This window comes from Aricia agestis, chromosome 22 (genome assembly GCF_905147365.1).
Source record: "Aricia agestis chromosome 22, ilAriAges1.1, whole genome shotgun sequence".
Taxonomy (NCBI): domain Eukaryota; kingdom Metazoa; phylum Arthropoda; class Insecta; order Lepidoptera; family Lycaenidae; genus Aricia; species Aricia agestis.
The window spans coordinates 2,721,412-2,731,103 of record NC_056427.1 but is presented as its reverse complement, the minus strand read 5'-3'; positions in this window follow the sequence as shown (position 1 = coordinate 2,731,103).

The following is a 9,692-nucleotide window of genomic DNA, read 5'->3' as shown; positions in this document are numbered from 1 at the left end:
CATCTTTCATATTGGCGCATTGAATAATTGAATGCGCCAAGAAACGCAACGCCAATATTGTCATTTTTGAAGTTTTGGATACGGTCAGAGGGTATGCGTCGCGGGCTTGCCTCACGTTCGCTGTTGACTGCGCTATAACGCATGCCCTTGACGAACAGAAAAAGGCACAGTGTGGACAAAGCTAATCGATCACTATACATGACACCATTGTTTGTGACATTAATGACACCCAGCAATCGCTCGCGCGATTATTGCTAGTGGATCAATGATATTCTATGTTACTAACGTAACTAGATTGGAAGTTTACGGTAGCAACGCGTTGCCACTTCGAAGATGCCTGCAGGCATATCTCACATACATAATGACATAACGAATATATGACTTGACATTGTCTTTTGAACAAAAAAGTGGTTACGCATTTCTGAGAATCTTTTGTAAGACATTGCTACTCTAGTATTTTAGAAACTCATTGTAGTGGACTGTTGATCGCTATTTTTACGTGATAAGGTAGCGGTTTGGCGTTTCGAAAGAAGTTATTTTGAGTTACTTTTTTGCTTCTGTAAGTTGCGCTTAAAAATACTACACTGCGCTCGAAAACAGGTATCAAGGATGTAGGTGTCAAGGCTGCCAAGCTGAAGAGGGATTGGGCGGGTCACGTTGGCATTCCGACCGCTGGGCAAGGATCTCAACAGAGTGGGCACCTGAAGAGGCATACCAGCCAGGCTGGCCAGCGGTGGCGCAGGAGAGACACAGATGGAAGTCTTTGGGGGAGGCCTTTGCCCAGCAGTGGGACAGTATTTAGGCTTAAGATAATTTTAAAAAAATTCCGCTTAGTTTCGTTTCAGTATGGCTTTACCCTAATACAGCAAAAAACGAAAGAAAGACTAATTTTTTATTACAACGTAATCCGCTTAGAGTTATTATAAAAATGTTTGTGCTTTGTTAATGTTTTACAATCGTTTTCCTTTTAGTGTATTAAATACTAGACATTCCGCGCGGCTTCGCCCGCGTAAATTAGATGTTTCACAGACAAATTAGTCCACAAAAAATAGCCTATGATATTTCTCGTGGTCTACTTCTTATTTCTGCCAAATAACAGAAAAATTGCTCCAAGTTCGTGAGGTAAGCCCTTTCAAATAATTTCCCCCGTTTTTTCCACATTTTCCTCTATTTCTTCGCTCCTATTAGTTTCAGCGTAGTAAATAATAGCCTGTATTATCCTTCCTCAATAAATGGGCTATCTAACACTGAAATAATTTTTCAAATTGAACCAGTACTTCCTGAGATTAGCGCGTTCAAATAAGCCCTTTCAAATTATTTCCGCCCGTTTTTTCCACATTTTCCTCTATTTCTTCGCTCCTATTAGTCTTAGCGTGATGAAATATAGCGTTCCTCAATAAATGGGCCATCTAAAACTGAAAGAATTTTTCAAATCGGACCAGTGTTTCTGAGATTCGCGCGTTCAAACAAACAAACAAACAATCTCTTCCGCTTTATAATATAAGTATAATACTTAATAATAATAAATAAGTATAGATTTATAGCAATAACTTTAAAAGGATAGATCGAGGTATGCCGTCTTTACACGTGGACCAATGATTGGCAAATAATATTTGCCGCGATTTGATTATAGGCGTCGGATGTGTAGCAGTGCAACAGGTACTTGATGGCAGATATTGCACGATAACTCTATCTCTAATAATGTCTATCTCTAATATCTAAGTGCACAAACGTTGTCTGTGCAAATACCAGGCAAAGAAACCACTATTCGACCGTGATTACGTTTACAAAATTTAGTTCAACGTAAACTCTTTCCTAGTAAACTGTATTAGGGCCGCACCGGCAAACACTCCCCTCACATTCGCCAGTATGATACAGCCTTAACAATGCCTCGAAACATTGTAATATCGATTCGAATATGTATAACCACCTTAACACGACATCTCCAAATTTCCTTCTCAAAATTATCCCATTGTACATTCGTATTAAAATTTATAGGTATATAAAAATTAAGATCATATACGTACACCTGAAACGTGCCGTTTTAAACCTTAACCTTTGTACATAAGCTTGATATTCCAATGGCAGACGTAATATAATTACGGCAGTATAAGGGAAGGGCGAAGTAATGAGTTACAATATGGGACACGAAATCATATTAGATATCGCCTTTTAGCCGACAATGCTGAGAGGAGGGTAAAGATATTTAGCCCGGCTAAAAAGGGGGTGATATAATTTTGACGTATCTGTCTGTCTGTCCCATAAAGTTAATATACCTAGCGGAATAGAGCAACAATCTCGAGCTGTCAAACGAAACCGAAATTGGTTTTCATCTGTGTGAAAAATATGTGTACGTATACACTTACACAAGCATGATTGAACATGAATTCTATGAGATTAAATTGTCAACGTGCGGCACGTGCCGACTGGACGTCAAAAAAAGAGTGCTACTGTCATGTATCACACGTCTCTTTTTACCACGCAGTGTTACTGATAGTGACATCTCGCTTGCTCAGGCCTTTGTTGCTCTATTCCGCCAGGTATATTAACTTTATGGTATGTCCGTGGCAACTGGCATTCTATGACGTATCATCCAAACCGCTGGACTGATTTTGCTGAAATTTGGTATGAAGAATTGAAGATACTTTGAGTCCCGGGAAAGGACATAGGATACTCCTTATCCCGGAAAAAAGTACAGTTCCCGCGTGATAAACGAGCGCGTCCGCAAACGTCATCTAATATATTATCTAGTACAAGTTATAAACAATTCTCGTGTCACAGTGTTTGTGCGCGAATTCCTTCAAAACGGCTCAACAGATTTTCCTGAAATGTTGTATGTACATTCGTTAGGCCTGAGAATAGGTTTTTATCTAATTTTTACATTCATACTAGAAATCATTTATATGGCAAAACAACATTTGCCGGGTCAGCTAGTATTATTATAAATGCGAAAGTTTCTGGGTGCGCATGTTTGTTTCTTCTTATTAGTGTGTTTTATCACAGATTTTATTTAAAAAATACTTATTCATCTCCGCATGCGCCATATTTTCACCTTTTTCAGTTAAACTAAATGTAAAATAACCGTTTTCTTCAAACGAACAAGAAACGTATACCTGTAGTCCGGCCACTTTAAACCACTTTAAATGTTCCGCTTTTCCGGAAAATGCCTCACATTTTCCACTTCACCTTGAGAGTTTTGTTGAATTCTTTAAGCGGAGATAGTTGAAATGGTTTAAAGCTAGAAAACTGTAATAAACGGCGTGCGCGAAATGTGTCAGAGTTGAAAAAAAAATGTGTAGTTAAAAAACTAAAAAAAACACGCATTCTTAACCGACTTCAAAAGAAGGAGGTTATCAATTCGACGCGTATGTATGTGATATTCACAGAACTGCCCAGTTTTTGAATCTGGGGGCACGGCGGGGGCACTCCCGTGCCCCCGCCAAGATGAGCCAAGCGAAGCGTGCAAGGGCACTATCTGGGGGCACGGGAGTGTCCCCGCCAAGATGAGCCAAGCGAAGCGCGCAAGGGCACTACCTACCTTTTCTCGAAACGTTTCGTCGTATTTTTGAACCCTCCTAACTTTGGTTTGAATGAAGCCAGACAGTTGAAATTTTTAAGATATAATGACATGGGTATAGTTATTAAATGCGCAAAGTTTGAATATCGTAGCTATTATAATTTAGATTTTATAGGTGTCCAAAAACCCACAATTTGGTCACTGACTCACCGATCATCAAAACTGTTAGGGTACTTCCTGAAGTCTTAGAAAGCTGAAATTTGGTTTGTAACATGATATTAGTACTAAAACAACAAAAAAATTATCAAATCCAACTTAACCTATATCCGTACCATTATAGAGCAAAATTAGGCAAAAATTTGTGTTTTATGTATGGGAGCCCCCCTTAATTTTTTATTTTATTTTAATATTATTATTAAATATTAATGTAGACATATAACTAAGAACTTTGAGAAAAATTCAAGTACCTACCTGTTGACATTATTGATATAGAGCAAAAAAGGCCAAAAAAATCACGTTTATTGTATGCGAGCCCCCCTTATATGTATATTAATTTTATTTTGTTTTTAGTATTTGTTGTTATAGCGGCAACAGATATACATAATCTGTGAAAATTTCAACTCTCTAGCTATTACCATTCCTGAGTTACAGCCTGGAGACAGACAGACAGACATACAGACAGACGGATAGACGGAAAGACAACGAAGTCTTAGTAATAGGGTCGTTTTTACCCTTTGGGTACGTAAGTACGTAAGTTCAAAGAATAGTCGTAGTCTTAGCATTTCTTTGCAAATAATTAATTAATAAGAGTATTTCATTAATTATAATAATAATAATTAGTTACTTAACTATCAATCTATTTCAAGTTTACAAACTTGAAACAGATTGATCAGGAATTTTATTGAAGTGACTAAATAAGTATGTCACCATGGCAACGTCCATCGCTATCCCGTCGCACAAACAATGGTCGCAGTCAGTCTCGAGTTGTAATAATTTGCTATAATTTATTCAACAAATGCACTTATCAATAAGTACCCAGTAGCCGATTCTCAGACCCACTGAATACTCGTATGCATAATATTAAAATTTGGTTAAATCAGTGAAGCCGTTTCGGAGGAGTACGCGGCCTAACATTGTGACACGAGAATTTTATATATAAGATTGTAGCCAAATATTATACACATTTTAAAAATGCTTAGGTATTTAAAATAAAAATAAAAACACTATCAAAATCACTACAGCCGATTACGACGTTTTATTTGAATAGCTCAGTTAGGTTAGGTTGAGTCTTGACTCTTGAGATAGATCTTATCTTAGGAGACGCCTTTTGAATACATAATGTACTCTTTTACATAAGAGTATGTTAAGGAATAGAAGGTACACACTACACTGTGTAGTAAATGTTATTGACTGAACTTAATAATCGGTCAAGTGCGAGTCGGACTCGCGCAGGAAGGGTTCCGTACCGTTGTAGAGCGCAAATAGGAAAAAAATTGTATTTTTGGTATGGGAGCCCCCATTAATTATTTATTTTATTTTAATTTTATTATTTAATATTAAAGAACACATATAATTGAGGATGTTGTGAAAATTTTAAGTGTCTATAATATGTTGCCATTATGAATTACGAGAGAAAAAGACCAAAAAATAACGTTTGTTGTATGGGAGCCCCCCTTAAATATTTATTTCCCGTTTTTAACCTTTGGGTACGGAACCCTACAAATGTAAGGAGAGATAAAAATACTTACTGGAAAAATAATATACATTGTCCAAAATTATTTTTAAGGTATCGTATACTTAGCTTTTATCGCTTACTACGCACGGAGGCCGAATCAAGAAATTCCGCTCCGACCGGCACAGCGATGCTGCGTTACCAGACATCGGCACGGTGTTTATGTGCGTGCGACTAGACGTATGCGAATTATAATTACATGAGACTGACGTGGGAGAGCCATGCTTCGGCACGAATGGGCCGGCTCGACCGGAAAAATACCACGGGCTCACAGAAAACTGGCGTGCAACAGCGCTTGCAGCTCTTCTGATGCTACAAGTGTCCATGGGCGACGGAAATTGCTTTCCATCAGGTGACTCGTTTGCTCGTTTGCCCCCTTATTTCATAAAAAAATGAGTTGATAAAAATGCTATGCAATTATATAGCTTTACCGCGGCAGTCTCTGAGTGCCACACTTTTTTTTTATTTATTATAACTTGACTCTTTTCAGAAAGCTACTCATTGACTACTATAAAATAACTTAATATACCTAGAAGATTTAGAACAAGAAATTTACATTTTACAAGCAGGTATAATTGGCAATGATTCAATTTGTTGGTTTTATGAATAAATGGCCGATCGTTCTAGTCTGAACACAGGCCAACCTTACTCGAATACGACTACGAAAAATCAAATTTGATTACTCTGATTCCATTTTAAAATCCCTTGCTTCGCTATCGAAAATGCATTTGGCAGTTCTGATAGCGAAGTTAGATGTTGAAAATTTAATGGTGCCACTTCACAATACACCATGCTGGCCCACTACAAGCCATCGCCATTGCGTAGACGGGGTAATGGTGTATGATGGCGGAAGATATACAGGCGTGGCGCGCAATGGCCTGCAGTAGGCCATCGTGGGCCATTAGCGACTTAGCGATGAGTCATGTCAAAAGTATTCATAACTTTCGATAGGACTAGGGAATGCAATCCCGCAGGATAATTTCAATCCCGGTATTTGCGGGACTGAACCATCACAATCCCGCTGGATCCCGGTATTTGCGGGATCCCGCAGGGTGGACTTAAACTTTTTAAAATAAATCGTTATAATGACTTTCCTTGATAGAACTCTTTTTATTCTTAGAGACATAAATAAAACAAGTATTGTCGGACACTTTTTTACAAGGGTTTATTAATACTTTAGACTTTAGATATGAAAATTGTACGGGTCTGTACACCTTACACGCTGATGATGATGATTGATTATAGAAACAGCCGTACTCGTAGTATAACTGTTTATTGATACACTAACAAAGGTACAATGATATAAGATTAATGATATAAGAATAAGTGCTCGCGTATTATAGCAGAAACATTTTATATACACAAAGATAATGATGAGTAAAGCAAAAATTAAAACTTTACGAAATCGTTTAAATATTGAGATATTTACAAAATTGATAAACTAATTATTATGCTGACCTAGGAATGTGCGATGCTTGCATCGTACAAAAATATTTAATAATAAATAAGTAAATAAACGTTTTTTGAAAATGGATACATAAAAAAATGTTAAAAAAAACTAAAAAACACTTTTTAACCAACTTATATATAAAAGTATGTTAAAAATGTTAAGGTTTTAATTTTGTCGTCTGCCAAACGGCTCCTGATATTCAACACAAGGTAGCCAGCAGCTGAAAAAGTTTGCTCAGCTTAGCAGGACCTATCGAAAGTTACTTGTTACTTATTGACTAACTAACTACACAGGTACAAACTCCTTAGTTAGAAGGGGGGGACACACAATGAACTAGTTAATTTCTTTTGCGATAAATCGAAAAGATCGAAACGACCAAACTTAATAAAATACCGAAAAGAATTTACAAAGCTACTCAATATTCCCAATAAGCCTTTGCCAATAATTAACGAAGAAACAAGCCGTTTAAAAAATAACAAGCTCGCCATCTTGTTTTTTAATCTTCGCCGCCATGTCACTTTTAATTGACAGTTCGTACGCGCCCAAATTTACATTTTTCGAGCATTTTCATAAGCTACTTTCGTGTTACTGGCTCTTTTATGCGGATTTGTCTACGAAAATGTGCCTTTTTTCGACAATAGTAATTACTAGCTCAAACACAAAGGAAGGTTTAGGTACATTAAGGCATATATAGTCTGTCAAGAAAGTCATGACAGGCGGGAAAATTTTTAAATGAAATAAAAAATAAGAGAACTTTATTAATTCGAGATAAAAATGTGCAAGGTGACAATATTTAAAATGTAATAAGCGTTCTCTGTGAAAATACAAAGAAAAAAATACACCTTTTTAGCGTGATTACGTTTAGAAAATTTTCCCGCCTGTCATGACTTTCTTGACAGGCTATACCTATAGGCCTCTTGGATATCTCTAGTGGCGCGGCGAGTGGCAGATTCAGGCAACACGTGGGTGTCAGAGTGCGATCAGCTGTGAAATACGGTTTACTAGTTAAAAATGAAAACACGTTGAAAACGTTAAAAAGTGCACTGAATAAGGAAAATATGGGCGGTACGAGGTACTGTTGCGTTGTAGGGTGCAAACATTCCCAATCTCGGATTCGTGAATTAACGTTTTATTCGTTTCTGAGACGGAATTGGGAAACGTATCGAAATCAACATGCCGATTATTAATCATGCTTAAATCTAAATCTCGCATGAATATTTCTAAAATATCACGTGCAAGCTATTTTTAATATCATTGTTTTATGTATAATAATATATTGTAATTGAAAAAACTATATAAATAAAATTATTGTCGGTTGAATATTTATTACTAATTCCTTCAATATTCACTTTCGCATTTATAATATTATCATACTAATATACTAATTACTGATATTACTAATTTACTAATAATATTATAAGTGCGAAAGTGTGTCTGTCTGTTACCTCTTAACGCCTAAACTGCTGAACAGATTTTGCTGAAATTTGGCATGGGTAACTCCATAACATATTCTTAAGAGTCCCGAAAAAGGACATAGACAGTGGCGTAACTATAAGATCCGGGGCCCGTCGCAAATTGATGGGGCTCTATCAGTAAAAATCGTCACGTTTATAATAAAGAATATTATGTACTTAAAAATTTTTTAATTTTTGCTCATTTAGGTCGGGGGCCCGTGGCATTTTGCCAGCCCTATATTTACGCCACAGGACATAGGATACTTTTTGTCTCGGGAAAATGTACGGTTCCCGAATCCCGCGCGATTACTCCGTTGTGCAAGAGTTATGGCACAACGGAGTTACGGGCGTCATCTAGTCAATTTATTATATTACATATTAATCATAAAAATCAAAGAAAAAATTATTTGATAATGAAATACATCTGCATTTTCCATTTTTATTTTGCATGTATGGTTTAACGCCTCCGTGGTCTAGTGGTATAGAGCGCGGCTCTTGACTCGGAGGTCGCGGGTTCGATTCCCGCGTTGGAAACATGTTATTTCCAAGTTTGGTTAGGACAATGCAGGCTGATCACCTGGTTGACAAGTAAGATGATCCATGCGTCGGATGGGCATGTAAAAAGTCGGTCCTTCGCCTGTTCTCTCGCCAGCTGGTCGGTCGTCCGTCCCACTGGGTTATGAGAGTAAAAGGAATAGAGAGTGTTCTTGTGTACTGCGCACACACTTGGGCACTATAAAATTACTCCTGCGTACCTGGCCCGGTTTCAATGAAACCGGCCACCGTCACCGAAACCGGTGTGGGAGCTATTATTATTATTAGTATGGTTGAAAAGTTGCTGAAAATATATTTGTTTAGATTATTCAATACATAGCTCCACTTTCACGTCGTACAGTCGATTACCTACTCTGGTCTGTGGTATTGCTTTTACACGGAGGATTCGTTCTCCATCATCATGGATTTCGAAGACTTCTCGAACATGATTGCTTTGGAATTAGTTTGTGCTCTATAATTTTTAATTAGGTAAACAACCTGTTTTTAGTAATAACTAATAGCTAAGAAGATGATCTTACAAATAAATAAATACAAAGTAAAAAATCATATTCAATGAATTTGAAAGAATAATTCATGATCGTGTACATTTAAGTAAATATAGCTTTCGATAAGTACTGATTTTCCGCGGAAAAAGTCTGCGGAAATATTATGAAGTCCACAATTAATAATAATTTGGCTCATTACTTTTTATTGGGCTTTTTATTGTTAAAAATATAAACAATTACCAAAAAAGTACAGTGACTTGTATGAAAATCATATGAGAAAAGCGGCCGCGAGTTTCCGCTGTCAACCGACCCGCGGCGTTGCTGTAGCTTAGCAACGATATCCAAGAGGTCTATACTAATATTATAAAAACGAAAGTGTGTCTGTCTGTTACGTTTTCACGCTTAAATAGGGCGGTGCCACCGGGGCCCAGGCACAGGGCGTAGACAGTAGGGGCGCAAGAATGGCCGGACGACTTATTTTGTCGGTTTGCTCCCGGCG